The sequence below is a fragment of the Pelobates fuscus genome, chromosome 9, assembly GCF_036172605.1.
Source record: "Pelobates fuscus isolate aPelFus1 chromosome 9, aPelFus1.pri, whole genome shotgun sequence".
NCBI classification, from domain to species: Eukaryota; Metazoa; Chordata; class Amphibia; order Anura; family Pelobatidae; genus Pelobates; species Pelobates fuscus.
Window position 1 is genome coordinate 113,518,770 of NC_086325.1, and position 22,938 is coordinate 113,541,707.

General features: G+C 46.8%; 1 protein-coding gene across 1 annotated transcript in view; it reads right to left on the reverse strand.

Annotated features, from left to right (window-relative positions):
• The window catches only part of PAPPA (pappalysin 1), a 2,329,021-nt gene that overhangs the window by 1,382,304 nt on the left and 923,779 nt on the right, over positions 1-22,938 (reverse strand). The gene's annotated exons all lie outside the window — the stretch shown is intronic.

Consider the following 22,938-nt stretch of genomic DNA (forward strand, 5'->3'; position numbering starts at 1 on the left):
CGTGCTTTTACAAAGAAAAAAGTTTGCCAGTGTAAGCTAATAGCAGTCAGTGTCCTTAAAGCGGGTGTTTCAGGCCTTCAGCGTGTGCTGTGCAGACCCCTGCCACTGTACTTTGATAGTTGCCACTCATATCTGGTGTCTCTATAGCATGCTTTTACAAAGCAAAAAAGTTTTCCAGTGTAAGCTAATAGCAGTCAATGTCCTTAAAGCGGGTGTTTCAGGCCTTCAGCGTGTGCTCTGCAGACCCCTGCCAGCGTACTTTGACAGTTGCCACTCATATCTGGTGTCTCTGTAGCATGCATTTACAAAGCAAAAAAGTTTTCCAGTGTAAGCTAATAGCAGTCAGTGTCCTTAAAGCGTGTGTTTCAGGCCTTCAGCGTGTGCTCTGCAGACCCCTGCCAGTGTACTTTGACAGTTGCCACTCATATCTGGTGTCTCTGTAGCGTGCTTTTACAAAGCAAAAAAGTTTTCCAGTGTAAGCTAAAAGCAGTCAGTGTTGTTAAAGCGGGTGTGTCAGGCCTTCCTTCAGCATGTGCCCTGCAGACCCCTGCCAGTGTACTTTGACAGTTGCCACTCATATCTGGTTTCTCTGTAGGGTGCTTTTACAACGAAAAAAGGTTTTCCAGGGTAGCAGTCAGTGTCCTCAAAGCGGGTGTTTCAGGCCTTCAGCGTGTGCTCTGCAGACCTCTGCCAGTGTACTTTGACAGTTGCCACTCATAGCTGGTGTCTGTATAGCGTGCTTTTACAAAGATAAAAGTTTTACAGTGTAAGCTAATAGCAGTCAGTGTCCTTAAAGCGGGTGTTTCAGGCCTTCAGCGTGTGCCCTTCAGACCCCTGCCAGCGTACTTTGACAGTTGCCACTCATATCTGGTGTCTCTATAGCGTGCTTTTACAAAGAAAAAAGTTTTCCAGTGTAAGCTTATAGCAGTCAGTGTCCTTAAAGCGGGTGTTTCAGGCCTTCAGCGTGTGCTCTGCAGACCCCTGCCAGTGTACTTTGACAGTTGCCACTCATATCTTGTGTCTCTGTAGCGTGCTTTTACAAAGAAAAAATGTTTTCCAGTGTAAGCTAATAGCAGTCAGTGTCCTTAAAGCGGGTGTTTCAGGCCTTCAGCGTGTGCTGTGCAGACCCCTGCCACTGTACTTTGATAGTTGCCACTCATATCTGGTGTCTCTATAGCATGCTTTTACAAAGCAAAAAAGTTTTCCAGTGTAAGCTAATAGCAGTCAGTGTCCTTAAAGCGGGTGTTTTAGGTCATCAGCCTGTGCTCTGCAGACCCCAGCCAGTGTACTTTGACAGTTGCCACTCATATCTGGTGTCTCTGTAGCTTGCTTTTACAAAGAAAAAAAGTTTTCCAGTGTTAGCTAATCGCAGTCAGTGTCCTTAAAGCGGGTGTGTCAGGCCTTCCTTCAGCGTGTGCCCTGCAGACCCCTGCCAGGGTACTTTGACGGTTCACACTCATATCTGTGGTCTCTATAGCGTGCTTTCACAAAGAAAAAAAGTTTTCCAGTGTAAGCTAATAGCAGCCAGTGTCCTTAAAGCGGGTGTGTCAGGCCTTCCTTCAGCATGTGCCCTGCAGACCCCTGCAAGTGTACTTTGACAGTTGCCACTCATATCTGGTGTCTCTGTAGCGTGCTTTTACAAAGCAAAAAAGTTTTCCAGTGTAAGCTAATAGCAGTCAGTGTCCTTAAAGCGGGTGTGTCAGGCCTTCCTTCAGCGTGTGCCCTGCAGACCCCTGCCAGTGTACTTTGACAGTTGCCACTCATATCTGGTGTCTCTGTAGCGTGCTTTTACAAAGAAAAAAAGTTTTCCAGTGTAAGCTAATAGCAGTCAGTGTCCTTAAAGCGGGTGTGTCAGGCCTTCCTTCAGCGTGTGCCCTGCAGACCCCTGCCAGTGTACTTTGACAGTTGCCACTCATATCTGGTGTCTGTATAGCGTGCTTTTACAAAGAAAAAAGTTTGCCAGTGTAAGCTAATAGCAGTCAGTGTCCTTAAAGCGGGTGTTTCAGGCCTTCAGCGTGTGCTGTGCAGACCCCTGCCACTGTACTTTGATAGTTGCCACTCATATCTGGTGACTCTATAGCATGCTTTTACAAAGCAAAAAAGTTTTCCAGTGTAAGCTAATAGCAGTCAATGTCCTTAAAGCGGGTGTTTCAGGCCTTCAGCGTGTGCTCTGCAGACCCCTGCCAGTGTACTTTGACAGTTGCCACTCATATCTGGTGTCTCTGTAGCATGCATTTACAAAGCAAAAAAGTTTTCCAGTGTAAGCTAATAGCAGTCAGTGTCCTTAAAGCGTGTGTTTCAGGCCTTCAGCGTGTGCTCTGCAGACCCCTGCCAGCGTACTTTGACAGTTGCCACTCATATCTGGTGTCTCTGTAGCATGCATTTACAAAGCAAAAAAGTTTTCCAGTGTAAGCTAATAGCAGTCAGTGTCCTTAAAGCGTGTGTTTCAGGCCTTCAGCGTGTGCTCTGCAGACCCCTGCCAGTGTACTTTGACAGTTGCCACTCATATCTGGTGTCTCTGTAGCGTGCTTTTACAAAGCAAAAAAGTTTTCCAGTGTAAGCTAAAAGCAGTCAGTGTTGTTAAAGCGGGTGTGTCAGGCCTTCCTTCAGCATGTGCCCTGCAGACCCCTGCCAGTGTACTTTGACAGTTGCCACTCATATCTGGTTTCTCTGTAGGGTGCTTTTACAACGAAAAAAGGTTTTCCAGGGTAGCAGTCAGTGTCCTCAAAGCGGGTGTTTCAGGCCTTCAGCGTGTGCTCTGCAGACCTCTGCCAGTGTACTTTGACAGTTGCCACTCATAGCTGGTGTCTGTATAGCGTGCTTTTACAAAGATAAAAGTTTTACAGTGTAAGCTAATAGCAGTCAGTGTCCTTAAAGCGGGTGTTTCAGGCCTTCAGCGTGTGCCCTTCAGACCCCTGCCAGCGTACTTTGACAGTTGCCACTCATATCTGGTGTCTCTATAGCGTGCTTTTACAAAGAAAAAAGTTTTCCAGTGTAAGCTAATAGCAGTCAGTGTCCTTAAAGCGGGTGTTTCAGGCCTTCAGCGTGTGCTCTGCAGACCCCTGCCAGTGTACTTTGACAGTTGCCACTCATATCTTGTGTCTCTGTAGCGTGCTTTTACAAAGAAAAAATGTTTTCCAGTGTAAGCTAATAGCAGTCAGTGTCCTTAAAGCGGGTGTTTCAGGCCTTCAGCGTGTGCTGTGCAGACCCCTGCCACTGTACTTTGATAGTTGCCACTCATATCTGGTGTCTCTATAGCATGCTTTTACAAAGCAAAAAAGTTTTCCAGTGTAAGCTAATAGCAGTCAGTGTCCTTAAAGCGGGTGTTTTAGGTCATCAGCCTGTGCTCTGCAGACCCCAGCCAGTGTACTTTGACAGTTGCCACTCATATCTGGTGTCTCTGTAGCTTGCTTTTACAAAGAAAAAAAGTTTTCCAGTGTTAGCTAATCGCAGTCAGTGTCCTTAAAGCGGGTGTGTCAGGCCTTCCTTCAGCGTGTGCCCTGCAGACCCCTGCCAGGGTACTTTGACGGTTCACACTCATATCTGTGGTCTCTATAGCGTGCTTTCACAAAGAAAAAAAGTTTTCCAGTGTAAGCTAATAGCAGCCAGTGTCCTTAAAGCGGGTGTGTCAGGCCTTCCTTCAGCATGTGCCCTGCAGACCCCTGCAAGTGTACTTTGACAGTTGCCACTCATATCTGGTGTCTCTGTAGCGTGCTTTTACAAAGCAAAAAAGTTTTCCAGTGTAAGCTAATAGCAGTCAGTGTCCTTAAAGCGGGTGTGTCAGGCCTTCCTTCAGCGTGTGCCCTGCAGACCCCTGCCAGTGTACTTTGACAGTTGCCACTCATATCTGGTGTCTCTGTAGCGTGCTTTTACAAAGAAAAAAAGTTTTCCAGTGTAAGCTAATAGCAGTCAGTGTCCTTAAAGCGGGTGTGTCAGGCCTTCCTTCAGCGTGTGCCCTGCAGACCCCTGCCAGTGTACTTTGACAGTTGCCACTCATATCTGGTGTCTGTATAGCGTGCTTTTACAAAGAAAAAAGTTTGCCAGTGTAAGCTAATAGCAGTCAGTGTCCTTAAAGCGGGTGTTTCAGGCCTTCAGCGTGTGCTGTGCAGACCCCTGCCACTGTACTTTGATAGTTGCCACTCATATCTGGTGACTCTATAGCATGCTTTTACAAAGCAAAAAAGTTTTCCAGTGTAAGCTAATAGCAGTCAATGTCCTTAAAGCGGGTGTTTCAGGCCTTCAGCGTGTGCTCTGCAGACCCCTGCCAGTGTACTTTGACAGTTGCCACTCATATCTGGTGTCTCTGTAGCATGCATTTACAAAGCAAAAAAGTTTTCCAGTGTAAGCTAATAGCAGTCAGTGTCCTTAAAGCGTGTGTTTCAGGCCTTCAGCGTGTGCTCTGCAGACCCCTGCCAGTGTACTTTGACAGTTGCCACTCATAGCTGGTGTCTGTATAGCGTGCTTTTACAAAGATAAAAGTTTTACAGTGTAAGCTAATAGCAGTCAGTGTCCTTAAAGCGGGTGTTTCAGGCCTTCAGCGTGTGCCCTTCAGACCCCTGCCAGCGTACTTTGACAGTTGCCACTCATATCTGGTGTCTCTATAGCGTGCTTTTACAAAGAAAAAAGTTTTCCAGTGTAAGCTAATAGCAGTCAGTGTCCTTAAAGCGGGTGTTTCAGGCCTTCAGCGTGTGCTCTGCAGACCCCTGCCAGTGTACTTTGACAGTTGCCACTCATATCTTGTGTCTCTGTAGCGTGCTTTTACAAACAAAAAATGTTTTCCAGTGTAAGCTAATAGCAGTCAGTGTCCTTAAAGCGGGTGTTTCAGGCCTTCAGCGTGTGCTGTGCAGACCCCTGCCACTGTACTTTGATAGTTGCCACTCATATCTGGTGTCTCTATAGCATGCTTTTACAAAGCAAAAAAGTTTTCCAGTGTAAGCTAATAGCAGTCAGTGTCCTTAAAGCGGGTGTTTTAGGTCATCAGCCTGTGCTCTGCAGACCCCAGCCAGTGTACTTTGACAGTTGCCACTCATATCTGGTGTCTCTGTAGCTTGCTTTTACAAAGAAAAAAAGTTTTCCAGTGTTAGCTAATCGCAGTCAGTGTCCTTAAAGCGGGTGTGTCAGGCCTTCCTTCAGCGTGTGCCCTGCAGACCCCTGCCAGGGTACTTTGACGGTTCACACTCATATCTGTGGTCTCTATAGCGTGCTTTCACAAAGAAAAAAAGTTTTCCAGTGTAAGCTAATAGCAGCCAGTGTCCTTAAAGCGGGTGTGTCAGGCCTTCCTTCAGCATGTGCCCTGCAGACCCCTGCAAGTGTACTTTGACAGTTGCCACTCATATCTGGTGTCTCTGTAGCGTGCTTTTACAAAGCAAAAAAGTTTTCCAGTGTAAGCTAATAGCAGTCAGTGTCCTTAAAGCGGGTGTGTCAGGCCTTCCTTCAGCGTGTGCCCTGCAGACCCCTGCCAGTGTACTTTGACAGTTGCCACTCATATCTGGTGTCTCTGTAGCGTGCTTTTACAAAGAAAAAAAGTTTTCCAGTGTAAGCTAATAGCAGTCAGTGTCCTTAAAGCGGGTGTGTCAGGCCTTCCTTCAGCGTGTGCCCTGCAGACCCCTGCCAGTGTTCTTTGACAGTTGCCACTCATATCTGGTGTCTGTATAGCGTGCTTTTACAAAGAAAAAAGTTTGCCAGTGTAAGCTAATAGCAGTCAGTGTCCTTAAAGCGGGTGTTTCAGGCCTTCAGCGTGTGCTGTGCAGACCCCTGCCACTGTACTTTGATAGTTGCCACTCATATCTGGTGTCTCTATAGCATGCTTTTACAAAGCAAAAAAGTTTTCCAGTGTAAGCTAATAGCAGTCAATGTCCTTAAAGCGGGTGTTTCAGGCCTTCAGCGTGTGCTCTGCAGACCCCTGCCAGTGTACTTTGACAGTTGCCACTCATATCTGGTGTCTCTGTAGCATGCATTTACAAAGCAAAAAAGTTTTCCAGTGTAAGCTAATAGCAGTCAGTGTCCTTAAAGCGTGTGTTTCAGGCCTTCAGCGTGTGCTCTGCAGACCCCTGCCAGTGTACTTTGACAGTTGCCACTCATATCTGGTGTCTCTGTAGCGTGCTTTTACAAAGCAAAAAAGTTTTCCAGTGTAAGCTAAAAGCAGTCAGTGTTGTTAAAGCGGGTGTGTCAGGCCTTCCTTCAGCATGTGCCCTGCAGACCCCTGCCAGTGTACTTTGACAGTTGCCACTCATATCTGGTTTCTCTGTAGGGTGCTTTTACAACGAAAAAAGGTTTTCCAGGGTAGCAGTCAGTGTCCTCAAAGCGGGTGTTTCAGGCCTTCAGCGTGTGCTCTGCAGACCTCTGCCAGTGTACTTTGACAGTTGCCACTCATAGCTGGTGTCTGTATAGCGTGCTTTTACAAAGATAAAAGTTTTCCAGTGTAAGCTAATAGCAGTCAGTGTCCTTAAAGCGGGTGTTTCAGGCCTTCAGCGTGTGCCCTTCAGACCCCTGCCAGCGTACTTTGACAGTTGCCACTCATATCTGGTGTCTCTATAGCGTGCTTTTACAAAGAAAAACGTTTTCCAGTGTAAGCTAATAGCAGTCTGTGTCCTTAAAGCGGGTGTTTCAGGCCTTCAGCGTGTGCTCTGCAGACCCCTGCCAGTGTACTTTGACAGTTGCCACTCATATCTTGTGTCTCTGTAGCGTGCTTTTACAAAGAAAAAATGTTTTCCAGTGTAAGCTAATAGCAGTCAGTGTCCTTAAAGCGGGTGTTTCAGGCCTTCAGCGTGTGCTGTGCAGACCCCTGCCACTGTACTTTGATAGTTGCCACTCATATCTGGTGTCTCTATAGCATGCTTTTACAAAGCAAAAAAGTTTTCCAGTGTAAGCTAATAGCAGTCAGTGTCCTTAAAGCGGGTGTTTTAGGTCATCAGCCTGTGCTCTGCAGACCCCAGCCAGTGTACTTTGACAGTTGCCACTCATATCTGGTGTCTCTATAGCGTGCTTTTACAAAGAAAAAAGTTTTCCAGTGTAAGCTAATAGCAGTCAGTGTCCTTAAAGCGGGTGTTTCAGGCCTTCAGCGTGTGCTCTGCAGACCCCTGCCAGTGTACTTTGACAGTTGCCACTCATATCTTGTGTCTCTGTAGCGTGCTTTTACAAAGAAAAAATGTTTTCCAGTGTAAGCTAATAGCAGTCAGTGTCCTTAAAGCGGGTGTTTCAGGCCTTCAGCGTGTGCTGTGCAGACCCCTGCCACTGTACTTTGATAGTTGCCACTCATATCTGGTGTCTCTATAGCATGCTTTTACAAAGCAAAAAAGTTTTCCAGTGTAAGCTAATAGCAGTCAGTGTCCTTAAAGCGGGTGTTTTAGGTCATCAGCCTGTGCTCTGCAGACCCCAGCCAGTGTACTTTGACAGTTGCCACTCATATCTGGTGTCTCTGTAGCTTGCTTTTACAAAGAAAAAAAGTTTTCCAGTGTTAGCTAATCGCAGTCAGTGTCCTTAAAGCGGGTGTGTCAGGCCTTCCTTCAGCGTGTGCCCTGCAGACCCCTGCCAGGGTACTTTGACGGTTCACACTCATATCTGTGGTCTCTATAGCGTGCTTTCACAAAGAAAAAAAGTTTTCCAGTGTAAGCTAATAGCAGCCAGTGTCCTTAAAGCGGGTGTGTCAGGCCTTCCTTCAGCATGTGCCCTGCAGACCCCTGCAAGTGTACTTTGACAGTTGCCACTCATATCTGGTGTCTCTGTAGCGTGCTTTTACAAAGCAAAAAAGTTTTCCAGTGTAAGCTAATAGCAGTCAGTGTCCTTAAAGCGGGTGTGTCAGGCCTTCCTTCAGCGTGTGCCCTGCAGACCCCTGCCAGTGTACTTTGACAGTTGCCACTCATATCTGGTGTCTCTGTAGCGTGCTTTTACAAAGAAAAAAAGTTTTCCAGTGTAAGCTAATAGCAGTCAGTGTCCTTAAAGCGGGTGTGTCAGGCCTTCCTTCAGCGTGTGCCCTGCAGACCCCTGCCAGTGTTCTTTGACAGTTGCCACTCATATCTGGTGTCTGTATAGCGTGCTTTTACAAAGAAAAAAGTTTGCCAGTGTAAGCTAATAGCAGTCAGTGTCCTTAAAGCGGGTGTTTCAGGCCTTCAGCGTGTGCTGTGCAGACCCCTGCCACTGTACTTTGATAGTTGCCACTCATATCTGGTGTCTCTATAGCATGCTTTTACAAAGCAAAAAAGTTTTCCAGTGTAAGCTAATAGCAGTCAATGTCCTTAAAGCGGGTGTTTCAGGCCTTCAGCGTGTGCTCTGCAGACCCCTGCCAGTGTACTTTGACAGTTGCCACTCATATCTGGTGTCTCTGTAGCATGCATTTACAAAGCAAAAAAGTTTTCCAGTGTAAGCTAATAGCAGTCAGTGTCCTTAAAGCGTGTGTTTCAGGCCTTCAGCGTGTGCTCTGCAGACCCCTGCCAGTGTACTTTGACAGTTGCCACTCATATCTGGTGTCTCTGTAGCGTGCTTTTACAAAGCAAAAAAGTTTTCCAGTGTAAGCTAAAAGCAGTCAGTGTTGTTAAAGCGGGTGTGTCAGGCCTTCCTTCAGCATGTGCCCTGCAGACCCCTGCCAGTGTACTTTGACAGTTGCCACTCATATCTGGTTTCTCTGTAGGGTGCTTTTACAACGAAAAAAGGTTTTCCAGGGTAGCAGTCAGTGTCCTCAAAGCGGGTGTTTCAGGCCTTCAGCGTGTGCTCTGCAGACCTCTGCCAGTGTACTTTGACAGTTGCCACTCATAGCTGGTGTCTGTATAGCGTGCTTTTACAAAGATAAAAGTTTTCCAGTGTAAGCTAATAGCAGTCAGTGTCCTTAAAGCGGGTGTTTCAGGCCTTCAGCGTGTGCCCTTCAGACCCCTGCCAGCGTACTTTGACAGTTGCCACTCATATCTGGTGTCTCTATAGCGTGCTTTTACAAAGAAAAACGTTTTCCAGTGTAAGCTAATAGCAGTCTGTGTCCTTAAAGCGGGTGTTTCAGGCCTTCAGCGTGTGCTCTGCAGACCCCTGCCAGTGTACTTTGACAGTTGCCACTCATATCTTGTGTCTCTGTAGCGTGCTTTTACAAAGAAAAAATGTTTTCCAGTGTAAGCTAATAGCAGTCAGTGTCCTTAAAGCGGGTGTTTCAGGCCTTCAGCGTGTGCTGTGCAGACCCCTGCCACTGTACTTTGATAGTTGCCACTCATATCTGGTGTCTCTATAGCATGCTTTTACAAAGCAAAAAAGTTTTCCAGTGTAAGCTAATAGCAGTCAGTGTCCTTAAAGCGGGTGTTTTAGGTCATCAGCCTGTGCTCTGCAGACCCCAGCCAGTGTACTTTGACAGTTGCCACTCATATCTGGTGTCTCTGTAGCTTGCTTTTACAAAGAAAAAAAGTTTTCCAGTGTAAGCTAATAGCAGTCAGTGTCCTTAAAGCGGGTGTTTCAGGGCTTCAGTGTGTGCTCTGCAGACCCCTGCCAGTGTACTTTGACAGTTGCCACTCATATCTGGTGTCTCTATAGCGTGCTTTTACAAAGCAAAAACGTTTTCCAGTGTTAGCTAATCGCAGTCAGTGTCCTTAAAGCGGGTGTGTCAGGCCTTCCTTCAGCGTGTGCCCTGCAGACCCCTGCCAGGGTACTTTGACGGTTCACACTCATATCTGTGGTCTCTATAGCGTGCTTTCACAAAGAAAAAATGTTTTCCAGTGTAAGCTAATAGCAGTCAGTGTCCTTAAAGCGGGTGTTTCAGGCCTTCAGCGTGTGCTGTGCAGACCCCTGCCACTGTACTTTGATAGTTGCCACTCATATCTGGTGTCTCTATAGCATGCTTTTACAAAGCAAAAAAGTTTTCCAGTGTAAGCTAATAGCAGTCAGTGTCCTTAAAGCGAGTGTTTTAGGTCATCAGCGTGTGCTCTGCAGACCCCAGCCAGTGTACTTTGACAGTTGCCACTCATATCTGGTGTCTCTGTAGCGTGCTTTTAAAAAGAAAAAAAGTTTTCCAGTGTAAGCTAATAGCAGTCAGTGTCCTTAAAGCGGGTGTTTCAGGCCTTCAGTGTGTGCTCTGCAGACCCCTGCCAGTGTACTTTGACAGTTGCCACTCATATCTGGTGTCTCTGTAGCGTGCTTTTACAAAGCAAAAAAGTTTTCCAGTGTAAGCTAATAGCAGCCAGTGTCCTTAAAGCGGGTGTGTCAGGCCTTCCTTCAGCATGTGCCCTGCAGACCCCTGCCAGGGTACTTTGACGGTTCACACTCATATCTGTGGTCTCTATAGCGTGCTTTCACAAAGAAAAAAAGTTTTCCAGTGTAAGCTAATAGCAGCCAGTGTCCTTAAAGCGGGTGTGTCAGGCCTTCCTTCAGCATGTGCCCTGCAGACCCCTGCAAGTGTACTTTGACAGTTGCCACTCATATCTGGTGTCTCTGTAGCGTGCTTTTACAAAGCAAAAAAGTTTTCCAGTGTAAGCTAATAGCAGTCAGTGTCCTTAAAGCGGGTGTGTCAGGCCTTCCTTCAGCGTGTGCCCTGCAGACCCCTGCCAGTGTACTTTGACAGTTGCCACTCATATCTGGTGTCTCTGTAGCGTGCTTTTACAAAGCAAAAAAGTTTTCCAGTGTAAGCTAATAGCAGCCAGTGTCCTTAAAGCGGGTGTGTCAGGCCTTCCTTCAGCATGTGCCCTGCAGACCCCTGCAAGTGTACTTTGACAGTTGCCACTCATATCTGGTGTCTGTATAGCGTGCTTTTACAAAGACAAAAAGTTTTCCAGTGTAAGCTAATAGCAGTCAGTGTCCTTAAAGCGGGTGTTTCAGGCCTTCAGCGTGTGCTCTGCAGACCCCTGCCGGTGTACTTTGACAGTTGCCACTCATATCTGGTGTCTCTGTAGCGTGCTTTTACAAAGAAAAAAAGTTTTCCAGTGTAAGCTAATAGCAGTCAATGTCCTTAAAGCGGGTGTTTCAGGCCTTCAGCGTGTGCTCTGCAGACCCCTGCCAGTGTACTTTGACAGTTGCCACTCATATCTGGTGTCTCTGTAGCATGCATTTACAAAGCAAAAAAGTTTTCCAGTGTAAGCTAATAGCAGTCAGTGTCCTTAAAGCGTGTGTTTCAGGCCTTCAGCGTGTGCTCTGCAGACCCCTGCCAGTGTACTTTGACAGTTGCCACTCATATCTGGTGTCTCTGTAGCGTGCTTTTACAAAGCAAAAAAGTTTTCCAGTGTAAGCTAAAAGCAGTCAGTGTTGTTAAAGCGGGTGTGTCAGGCCTTCCTTCAGCATGTGCCCTGCAGACCCCTGCCAGTGTACTTTGACAGTTGCCACTCATATCTGGTTTCTCTGTAGGGTGCTTTTACAACGAAAAAAGGTTTTCCAGGGTAGCAGTCAGTGTCCTCAAAGTGGGTGTTTCAGGCCTTCAGCGTGTGCTCTGCAGACCTCTGCCAGTGTACTTTGACAGTTGCCACTCATAGCTGGTGTCTGTATAGCGTGCTTTTACAAAGATAAAAGTTTTCCAGTGTAAGCTAATAGCAGTCAGTGTCCTTAAAGCGGGTGTTTCAGGCCTTCAGCGTGTGCCCTTCAGACCCCTGCCAGCGTACTTTGACAGTTGCCACTCATATCTGGTGTCTCTATAGCGTGCTTTTACAAAGAAAAAAGTTTTCCAGTGTAAGCTAATAGCAGTCAGTGTCCTTAAAGCGGGTGTTTCAGGCCTTCAGCGTGTGCTCTGCAGACCCCTGCCAGTGTACTTTGACAGTTGCCACTCATATCTTGTGTCTCTGTAGCGTGCTTTTACAAAGAAAAAATGTTTTCCAGTGTAAGCTAATAGCAGTCAGTGTCCTTAAAGCGGGTGTTTCAGGCCTTCAGCGTGTGCTGTGCAGACCCCTGCCACTGTACTTTGATAGTTGCCACTCATATCTGGTGTCTCTATAGCATGCTTTTACAAAGCAAAAAAGTTTTCCAGTGTAAGCTAATAGCAGTCAGTGTCCTTAAAGCGGGTGTTTTAGGTCATCAGCCTGTGCTCTGCAGACCCCAGCCAGTGTACTTTGACAGTTGCCACTCATATCTGGTGTCTCTGTAGCTTGCTTTTACAAAGAAAAAAAGTTTTCCAGTGTTAGCTAATCGCAGTCAGTGTCCTTAAAGCGGGTGTGTCAGGCCTTCCTTCAGCGTGTGCCCTGCAGACCCCTGCCAGGGTACTTTGACGGTTCACACTCATATCTGTGGTCTCTATAGCGTGCTTTCACAAAGAAAAAAAGTTTTCCAGTGTAAGCTAATAGCAGCCAGTGTCCTTAAAGCGGGTGTGTCAGGCCTTCCTTCAGCATGTGCCCTGCAGACCCCTGCAAGTGTACTTTGACAGTTGCCACTCATATCTGGTGTCTCTGTAGCGTGCTTTTACAAAGCAAAAAAGTTTTCCAGTGTAAGCTAATAGCAGTCAGTGTCCTTAAAGCGGGTGTGTCAGGCCTTCCTTCAGCGTGTGCCCTGCAGACCCCTGCCAGTGTACTTTGACAGTTGCCACTCATATCTGGTGTCTCTGTAGCGTGCTTTTACAAAGAAAAAAAGTTTTCCAGTGTAAGCTAATAGCAGTCAGTGTCCTTAAAGCGGGTGTGTCAGGCCTTCCTTCAGCGTGTGCCCTGCAGACCCCTGCCAGTGTACTTTGACAGTTGCCACTCATATCTGGTGTCTGTATAGCGTGCTTTTACAAAGAAAAAATGTTTTCCAGTGTAAGCTAATAGCAGTCAGTGTCCTTAAAGCGGGTGTTTCAGGCCTTCAGCGTGTGCTGTGCAGACCCCTGCCACTGTACTTTGATAGTTGCCACTCATATCTGGTGTCTCTATAGCATGCTTTTACAAAGCAAAAAAGTTTTCCAGTGTAAGCTAATAGCAGTCAGTGTCCTTAAAGCGGGTGTTTTAGGTCATCAGCCTGTGCTCTGCAGACCCCAGCCAGTGTACTTTGACAGTTGCCACTCATATCTGGTGTCCTTAAAGCGGGTGTGTCAGGCCTTCCTTCAGCGTGTGCCCTGCAGACCCCTGCCAGTGTACTTTGACAGTTGCCACTCATATCTGGTGTCTGTATAGCGTGCTTTTACAAAGAAAAAAGTTTGCCAGTGTAAGCTAATAGCAGTCAGTGTCCTTAAAGCGGGTGTTTCAGGCCTTCAGCGTGTGCTGTGCAGACCCCTGCCACTGTACTTTGATAGTTGCCACTCATATCTGGTGTCTCTATAGCATGCTTTTACAAAGCAAAAAAGTTTTCCAGTGTAAGCTAATAGCAGTCAATGTCCTTAAAGCGGGTGTTTCAGGCCTTCAGCGTGTGCTCTGCAGACCCCTGCCAGCGTACTTTGACAGTTGCCACTCATATCTGGTGTCTCTGTAGCATGCATTTACAAAGCAAAAAAGTTTTCCAGTGTAAGCTAATAGCAGTCAGTGTCCTTAAAGCGTGTGTTTCAGGCCTTCAGCGTGTGCTCTGCAGACCCCTGCCAGTGTACTTTGACAGTTGCCACTCATATCTGGTGTCTCTGTAGCGTGCTTTTACAAAGCAAAAAAGTTTTCCAGTGTAAGCTAAAAGCAGTCAGTGTTGTTAAAGCGGGTGTGTCAGGCCTTCCTTCAGCATGTGCCCTGCAGACCCCTGCCAGTGTACTTTGACAGTTGCCACTCATATCTGGTTTCTCTGTAGGGTGCTTTTACAACGAAAAAAGGTTTTCCAGGGTAGCAGTCAGTGTCCTCAAAGCGGGTGTTTCAGGCCTTCAGCGTGTGCTCTGCAGACCTCTGCCAGTGTACTTTGACAGTTGCCACTCATAGCTGGTGTCTGTATAGCGTGCTTTTACAAAGATAAAAGTTTTACAGTGTAAGCTAATAGCAGTCAGTGTCCTTAAAGCGGGTGTTTCAGGCCTTCAGCGTGTGCCCTTCAGACCCCTGCCAGCGTACTTTGACAGTTGCCACTCATATCTGGTGTCTCTATAGCGTGCTTTTACAAAGAAAAAAGTTTTCCAGTGTAAGCTAATAGCAGTCAGTGTCCTTAAAGCGGGTGTTTCAGGCCTTCAGCGTGTGCTCTGCAGACCCCTGCCAGTGTACTTTGACAGTTGCCACTCATATCTTGTGTCTCTGTAGCGTGCTTTTACAAAGAAAAAATGTTTTCCAGTGTAAGCTAATAGCAGTCAGTGTCCTTAAAGCGGGTGTTTCAGGCCTTCAGCGTGTGCTGTGCAGACCCCTGCCACTGTACTTTGATAGTTGCCACTCATATCTGGTGTCTCTATAGCATGCTTTTACAAAGCAAAAAAGTTTTCCAGTGTAAGCTAATAGCAGTCAGTGTCCTTAAAGCGGGTGTTTTAGGTCATCAGCCTGTGCTCTGCAGACCCCAGCCAGTGTACTTTGACAGTTGCCACTCATATCTGGTGTCTCTGTAGCTTGCTTTTACAAAGAAAAAAAGTTTTCCAGTGTTAGCTAATCGCAGTCAGTGTCCTTAAAGCGGGTGTGTCAGGCCTTCCTTCAGCGTGTGCCCTGCAGACCCCTGCCAGGGTACTTTGACGGTTCACACTCATATCTGTGGTCTCTATAGCGTGCTTTCACAAAGAAAAAAAGTTTTCCAGTGTAAGCTAATAGCAGCCAGTGTCCTTAAAGCGGGTGTGTCAGGCCTTCCTTCAGCATGTGCCCTGCAGACCCCTGCAAGTGTACTTTGACAGTTGCCACTCATATCTGGTGTCTCTGTAGCGTGCTTTTACAAAGCAAAAAAGTTTTCCAGTGTAAGCTAATAGCAGTCAGTGTCCTTAAAGCGGGTGTGTCAGGCCTTCCTTCAGCGTGTGCCCTGCAGACCCCTGCCAGTGTACTTTGACAGTTGCCACTCATATCTGGTGTCTCTGTAGCGTGCTTTTACAAAGAAAAAAAGTTTTCCAGTGTAAGCTAATAGCAGTCAGTGTCCTTAAAGCGGGTGTGTCAGGCCTTCCTTCAGCGTGTGCCCTGCAGACCCCTGCCAGTGTACTTTGACAGTTGCCACTCATATCTGGTGTCTGTATAGCGTGCTTTTACAAAGAAAAAAGTTTGCCAGTGTAAGCTAATAGCAGTCAGTGTCCTTAAAGCGGGTGTTTCAGGCCTTCAGCGTGTGCTGTGCAGACCCCTGCCACTGTACTTTGATAGTTGCCACTCATATCTGGTGACTCTATAGCATGCTTTTACAAAGCAAAAAAGTTTTCCAGTGTAAGCTAATAGCAGTCAATGTCCTTAAAGCGGGTGTTTCAGGCCTTCAGCGTGTGCTCTGCAGACCCCTGCCAGTGTACTTTGACAGTTGCCACTCATATCTGGTGTCTCTGTAGCATGCATTTACAAAGCAAAAAAGTTTTCCAGTGTAAGCTAATAGCAGTCAGTGTCCTTAAAGCGTGTGTTTCAGGCCTTCAGCGTGTGCTCTGCAGACCCCTGCCAGTGTACTTTGACAGTTGCCACTCATAGCTGGTGTCTGTATAGCGTGCTTTTACAAAGATAAAAGTTTTACAGTGTAAGCTAATAGCAGTCAGTGTCCTTAAAGCGGGTGTTTCAGGCCTTCAGCGTGTGCCCTTCAGACCCCTGCCAGCGTACTTTGACAGTTGCCACTCATATCTGGTGTCTCTATAGCGTGCTTTTACAAAGAAAAAAGTTTTCCAGTGTAAGCTAATAGCAGTCAGTGTCCTTAAAGCGGGTGTTTCAGGCCTTCAGCGTGTGCTCTGCAGACCCCTGCCAGTGTACTTTGACAGTTGCCACTCATATCTTGTGTCTCTGTAGCGTGCTTTTACAAACAAAAAATGTTTTCCAGTGTAAGCTAATAGCAGTCAGTGTCCTTAAAGCGGGTGTTTCAGGCCTTCAGCGTGTGCTGTGCAGACCCCTGCCACTGTACTTTGATAGTTGCCACTCATATCTGGTGTCTCTATAGCATGCTTTTACAAAGCAAAAAAGTTTTCCAGTGTAAGCTAATAGCAGTCAGTGTCCTTAAAGCGGGTGTTTTAGGTCATCAGCCTGTGCTCTGCAGACCCCAGCCAGTGTACTTTGACAGTTGCCACTCATATCTGGTGTCTCTGTAGCTTGCTTTTACAAAGAAAAAAAGTTTTCCAGTGTTAGCTAATCGCAGTCAGTGTCCTTAAAGCGGGTGTGTCAGGCCTTCCTTCAGCGTGTGCCCTGCAGACCCCTGCCAGGGTACTTTGACGGTTCACACTCATATCTGTGGTCTCTATAGCGTGCTTTCACAAAGAAAAAAAGTTTTCCAGTGTAAGCTAATAGCAGCCAGTGTCCTTAAAGCGGGTGTGTCAGGCCTTCCTTCAGCATGTGCCCTGCAGACCCCTGCAAGTGTACTTTGACAGTTGCCACTCATATCTGGTGTCTCTGTAGCGTGCTTTTACAAAGCAAAAAAGTTTTCCAGTGTAAGCTAATAGCAGTCAGTGTCCTTAAAGCGGGTGTGTCAGGCCTTCCTTCAGCGTGTGCCCTGCAGACCCCTGCCAGTGTACTTTGACAGTTGCCACTCATATCTGGTGTCTCTGTAGCGTGCTTTTACAAAGAAAAAAAGTTTTCCAGTGTAAGCTAATAGCAGTCAGTGTCCTTAAAGCGGGTGTGTCAGGCCTTCCTTCAGCGTGTGCCCTGCAGACCCCTGCCAGTGTTCTTTGACAGTTGCCACTCATATCTGGTGTCTGTATAGCGTGCTTTTACAAAGAAAAAAGTTTGCCAGTGTAAGCTAATAGCAGTCAGTGTCCTTAAAGCGGGTGTTTCAGGCCTTCAGCGTGTGCTGTGCAGACCCCTGCCACTGTACTTTGATAGTTGCCACTCATATCTGGTGTCTCTATAGCATGCTTTTACAAAGCAAAAAAGTTTTCCAGTGTAAGCTAATAGCAGTCAATGTCCTTAAAGCGGGTGTTTCAGGCCTTCAGCGTGTGCTCTGCAGACCCCTGCCAGTGTACTTTGACAGTTGCCACTCATATCTGGTGTCTCTGTAGCATGCATTTACAAAGCAAAAAAGTTTTCCAGTGTAAGCTAATAGCAGTCAGTGTCCTTAAAGCGTGTGTTTCAGGCCTTCAGCGTGTGCTCTGCAGACCCCTGCCAGTGTACTTTGACAGTTGCCACTCATATCTGGTGTCTCTGTAGCGTGCTTTTACAAAGCAAAAAAGTTTTCCAGTGTAAGCTAAAAGCAGTCAGTGTTGTTAAAGCGGGTGTGTCAGGCCTTCCTTCAGCATGTGCCCTGCAGACCCCTGCCAGTGTACTTTGACAGTTGCCACTCATATCTGGTTTCTCTGTAGGGTGCTTTTACAACGAAAAAAGGTTTTCCAGGGTAGCAGTCAGTGTCCTCAAAGCGGGTGTTTCAGGCCTTCAGCGTGTGCTCTGCAGACCTCTGCCAGTGTACTTTGACAGTTGCCACTCATAGCTGGTGTCTGTATAGCGTGCTTTTACAAAGATAAAAGTTTTCCAGTGTAAGCTAATAGCAGTCAGTGTCCTTAAAGCGGGTGTTTCAGGCCTTCAGCGTGTGCCCTTCAGACCCCTGCCAGCGTACTTTGACAGTTGCCACTCATATCTGGTGTCTCTATAGCGTGCTTTTACAAAGAAAAACGTTTTCCAGTGTAAGCTAATAGCAGTCTGTGTCCTTAAAGCGGGTGTTTCAGGCCTTCAGCGTGTGCTCTGCAGACCCCTGCCAGTGTACTTTGACAGTTGCCACTCATATCTTGTGTCTCTGTAGCGTGCTTTTACAAAGAAAAAATGTTTTCCAGTGTAAGCTAATAGCAGTCAGTGTCCTTAAAGCGGGTGTTTCAGGCCTTCAGCGTGTGCTGTGCAGACCCCTGCCACTGTACTTTGATAGTTGCCACTCATATCTGGTGTCTCTATAGCATGCTTTTACAAAGCAAAAAAGTTTTCCAGTGTAAGCTAATAGCAGTCAGTGTCCTTAAAGCGGGTGTTTTAGGTCATCAGCCTGTGCTCTGCAGACCCCAGCCAGTGTACTTTGACAGTTGCCACTCATATCTGGTGTCTCTGTAGCTTGCTTTTACAAAGAAAAAAAGTTTTCCAGTGTAAGCTAATAGCAGTCAGTGTCCTTAAAGCGGGTGTTTCAGGGCTTCAGTGTGTGCTCTGCAGACCCCTGCCAGTGTACTTTGACAGTTGCCACTCATATCTGGTGTCTCTATAGCGTGCTTTTACAAAGCAAAAACGTTTTCCAGTGTTAGCTAATCGCAGTCAGTGTCCTTAAAGCGGGTGTGTCAGGCCTTCCTTCAGCGTGTGCCCTGCAGACCCCTGCCAGGGTACTTTGACGGTTCACACTCATATCTGTGGTCTCTATAGCGTGCTTTCACAAAGAAAAAATGTTTTCCAGTGTAAGCTAATAGCAGTCAGTGTCCTTAAAGCGGGTGTTTCAGGCCTTCAGCGTGTGCTGTGCAGACCCCTGCCACTGTACTTTGATAGTTGCCACTCATATCTGGTGTCTCTATAGCATGCTTTTACAAAGCAAAAAAGTTTTCCAGTGTAAGCTAATAGCAGTCAGTGTCCTTAAAGCGAGTGTTTTAGGTCATCAGCGTGTGCTCTGCAGACCCCAGCCAGTGTACTTTGACAGTTGCCACTCATATCTGGTGTCTCTGTAGCGTGCTTTTAAAAAGAAAAAAAGTTTTCCAGTGTAAGCTAATAGCAGTCAGTGTCCTTAAAGCGGGTGTTTCAGGCCTTCAGTGTGTGCTCTGCAGACCCCTGCCAGTGTACTTTGACAGTTGCCACTCATATCTGGTGTCTCTGTAGCGTGCTTTTACAAAGCAAAAAAGTTTTCCAGTGTAAGCTAATAGCAGCCAGTGTCCTTAAAGCGGGTGTGTCAGGCCTTCCTTCAGCATGTGCCCTGCAGACCCCTGCAAGTGTACTTTGACAGTTGCCACTCATATCTGGTGTCTCTGTAGCGTGCTTTTACAAAGCAAAAAAGTTTTCCAGTGTAAGCTAATAGCAGTCAGTGTCCTTAAAGCGGGTGTGTCAGGCCTTCCTTCAGCGTGTGCCCTGCAGACCCCTGCCAGTGTACTTTGACAGTTGCCACTCATATCTGGTGTCTCTGTAGCGTGCTTTTACAAAGAAAAAAAGTTTTCCAGTGTAAGCTAATAGCAGTCAGTGTCCTTAAAGCGGGTGTGTCAGGCCTTCCTTCAGCGTGTGCCCTGCAGACCCCTGCCAGTGTACTTTGACAGTTGCCACTCATATCTGGTGTCTGTATAGCGTGCTTTTACAAAGAAAAAAGTTTGCCAGTGTAAGCTAATAGCAGTCAGTGTCCTTAAAGCGGGTGTTTCAGGCCTTCAGCGTGTGCTGTGCAGACCCCTGCCACTGTACTTTGATAGTTGCCACTCATATCTGGTGTCTCTATAGCATGCTTTTACAAAGAAAAAAGTTTTCCAGTGTAAGCTAATAGCAGTCAGTGTCCTTAAAGCGGGTGTTTCAGGGCTTCAGTGTGTGCTCTGCAGACCCCTGCCAGTGTACTTTGACAGTTGCCACTCATATCTGGTGTCTCTATAGCGTGCTTTTACAAAGCAAAAACGTTTTCCAGTGTTAGCTAATCGCAGTCAGTGTCCTTAAAGCGGGTGTGTCAGGCCTTCCTTCAGCGTGTGCCCTGCAGACCCCTGCCAGTGTACTTTGACGGTTCACACTCATATCTGTGGTCTCTATAGCGTGCTTTTACAAAGAAAAAATGTTTTCCAGTGTAAGCTAATAGCAGTCAGTGTCCTTAAAGCGGGTGTTTCAGGCCTTCAGCGTGTGCTGTGCAGACCCCTGCCACTGTACTTTGATAGTTGCCACTCATATCTGGTGTCTCTATAGCATGCTTTTACAAAGCAAAAAAGTTTTCCACTGTAAGCTAATAGCAGTCAGTGTCCTTAAAGCGGGTGTTTTAGGTCATCAGCGTGTGCTCTGCAGACCCCAGCCAGTGTACTTTGACAGTTGCCACTCATATCTGTTGTCTCTGTAGCGTGCTTTTACAAAGAAAAAAAGTTTTCCAGTGTAAGCTAATATCAGTCAGTGTCCTTAAAGCGGGTGTTTCAGGGCTTCAGCGTGTGCTCTGCAGACCCCTGCCAGTGTACTTTGACAGTTGCCACTCATATCTGGTGTCTCTATAGCATGCTTTTACAAAGCAAAAACATTTTCCAGTGTTACCTAATCGCAGTCAGTGTCCTTAAAGCGGGTGTGTCAGGCCTTCCTTCAGCGTGTGCCCTGCAGACCCCTGCCAGTGTACTTTGACAGTTGCCACTCATATCTTGTGTCTCTGTAGCGTGCTTTTACAAAGAAAATTTTTCTCCAGTGTAAGCTAATAGCAGTCAGTGTCCTTAAAGCGGGTGTTTCAGGCCTTCAGCGTGTGCTGTGCAGACCCCTGCCACTGTACTTTGACAGTTGCCACTCATATCTGGTGTCTCTATAGCATGCTTTTACAAAGCAAAAAAGTTTTCCAGTGTAAGCTAATAGCAGCCAGTGTCCTTAAAGCGGGTGTGTCAGGCCTTCCTTCAGCATGTGCCCTGCAGACCCCTGCAAGTGTACTTTGACAGTTGCCACTCATATCTGGTGTCTCTGTAGCGTGCTTTTACAAAGCAAAAAAGTTTTCCAGTGTAAGCTAATAGCAGTCAGTGTCCTTAAAGCGGGTGTGTCAGGCCTTCCTTCAGCGTGTGCCCTGCAGACCCCTGCCAGTGTACTTTGACAGTTGCCACTCATATCTGGTGTCTCTGTAGCGTGCTTTTACAAAGAAAAAAAGTTTTCCAGTGTAAGCTAATAGCAGTCGGTGTCCTTAAAGCGGGTGTGTCAGGCCTTCCTTCAGCGTGTGCCCTGCAGACCCCTGCCAGTGTACTTTGACAGTTGCCACTCATATCTGGTGTCTGTATAGCATGCTTTTACAAAGAAAAAAGTTTGCCAGTGTAAGCTAATAGCAGTCAGTGTCCTTAAAGCGGGTGTTTCAGGCCTTCAGCGTGTGCTGTGCAGACCCCTGCCACTGTACTTTGATAGTTGCCACTCATATCTGGTGTCTCTATAGCATGCTTTTACAAAGCAAAAAAGTTTTCCAGTGTAAGCTAATAGCAGTCAGTGTCCTTAAAGCGGGTGTTTCAGGGCTTCAGTGTGTGCTCTGCAGACCCCTGCCAGTGTACTTTGACAGTTGCCACTCATATCTGGTGTCTCTATAGCGTGCTTTTACAAAGCAAAAACGTTTTCCAGTGTTAGCTAATCGCAGTCAGTGTCCTTAAAGCGGGTGTGTCAGGCCTTCCTTCAGCGTGTGCCCTGCAGACCCCTGCCAGTGTACTTTGACGGTTCACACTCATATCTGTGGTCTCTATAGCGTGCTTTTACAAAGAAAAAATGTTTTCCAGTGTAAGCTAATAGCAGTCAGTGTCCTTAAAGCGGGTGTTTCAGGCCTTCAGCGTGTGCTGTGCAGACCCCTGCCACTGTACTTTGATAGTTGCCACTCATATCTGGTGTCTCTATAGCATGCTTTTACAAAGCAAAAAAGTTTTCCAGTGTAAGCTAATAGCAGTCAGTGTCCTTAAAGCGGGTGTTTTAGGTCATCAGCGTGTGCTCTGCAGACCCCAGCCAGTGTACTTTGACAGTTGCCACTCATATCTGTTGTCTCTGTAGCGTGCTTTTACAAAGAAAAAAAGTTTTCCAGTGTAAGCTAATATCAGTCAGTGTCCTTAAAGCGGGTGTTTCAGGGCTTCAGCGTGTGCTCTGCAGACCCCTGCCAGTGTACTTTGACAGTTGCCACTCATATCTGGTGTCTCTATAGCATGCTTTTACAAAGCAAAAACATTTTCCAGTGTTACCTAATCGCAGTCAGTGTCCTTAAAGCGGGTGTGTCAGGCCTTCCTTCAGCGTGTGCCCTGCAGACCCCTGCCAGTGTACTTTGACAGTTGCCACTCATATCTTGTGTCTCTGTAGCGTGCTTTTACAAAGAAAATTTTTCTCCAGTGTAAGCTAATAGCAGTCAGTGTCCTTAAAGCGGGTGTTTCAGGCCTTCAGCGTGTGCTGTGCAGACCCCTGCCACTGTACTTTGACAGTTGCCACTCATATCTGGTGTCTCTATAGCATGCTTTTACAAAGCAAAAAAGTTTTCCAGTGTAAGCTAATAGCAGTCAGTGTCCTTAAAGCGGGTGTTTTAGGTCATCAGCGTGTGCTCTGCAGACCCCAGCCAGTGTACTTTGACAGTTGCCACTCATATCTGGTGTCTCTGTAGCGTGCTTTTACAAAGAAAAAAAGTTTTCCAGTGTAAGCTAATAGCAGCCAGTGTCCTTAAAGCGGGTGTGTCAGGCCTTCCTTCAGCATGTGCCCTGCAGACCCCTGCAAGTGTACTTTGACAGTTGCCACTCATATCTGGTGTCTGTATAGCGTGCTTTTACAAAGAAAAAAAGTTTTCCAGTGTAAGCTAATAGCAGTCAGTGTCCTTAAAGCGGGTGTTTCAGGCCTTCAGCGTGTGCTCTGCAGACCCCTGCCGGTGTACTTTGACAGTTGCCACTCATATCTGGTGTCTCTGTAGCGTGCTTTTACAAAGAAAAAAAGTTTTCCAGTGTAAGCTAATAGCAGTCAATGTCCTTAAAGCGGGTGTTTCAGGCCTTCAGCGTGTGCTCTGCAGACCCCTGCCAGTGTACTTTGACAGTTGCCACTCATATCTGGTGTCTCTGTAGCATGCATTTACAAAGCAAAAAAGTTTTCCAGTGTAAGCTAATAGCAGTCAGTGTCCTTAAAGCGTGTGTTTCAGGCCTTCAGCGTGTGCTCTGCAGACCCCTGCCAGTGTACTTTGACAGTTGCCACTCATATCTGGTGTCTCTGTAGCGTGCTTTTACAAAGCAAAAAAGTTTTCCAGTGTAAGCTAAAAGCAGTCAGTGTTGTTAAAGCGGGTGTGTCAGGCCTTCCTTCAGCATGTGCCCTGCAGACCCCTGCCAGTGTACTTTGACAGTTGCCACTCATATCTGGTTTCTCTGTAGGGTACTTTTACAACGAAAAAAGGTTTTCCAGGGTAGCAGTCAGTGTCCTTAAAGCGGGTGTTTCAGGCCTTCAGCGTGTG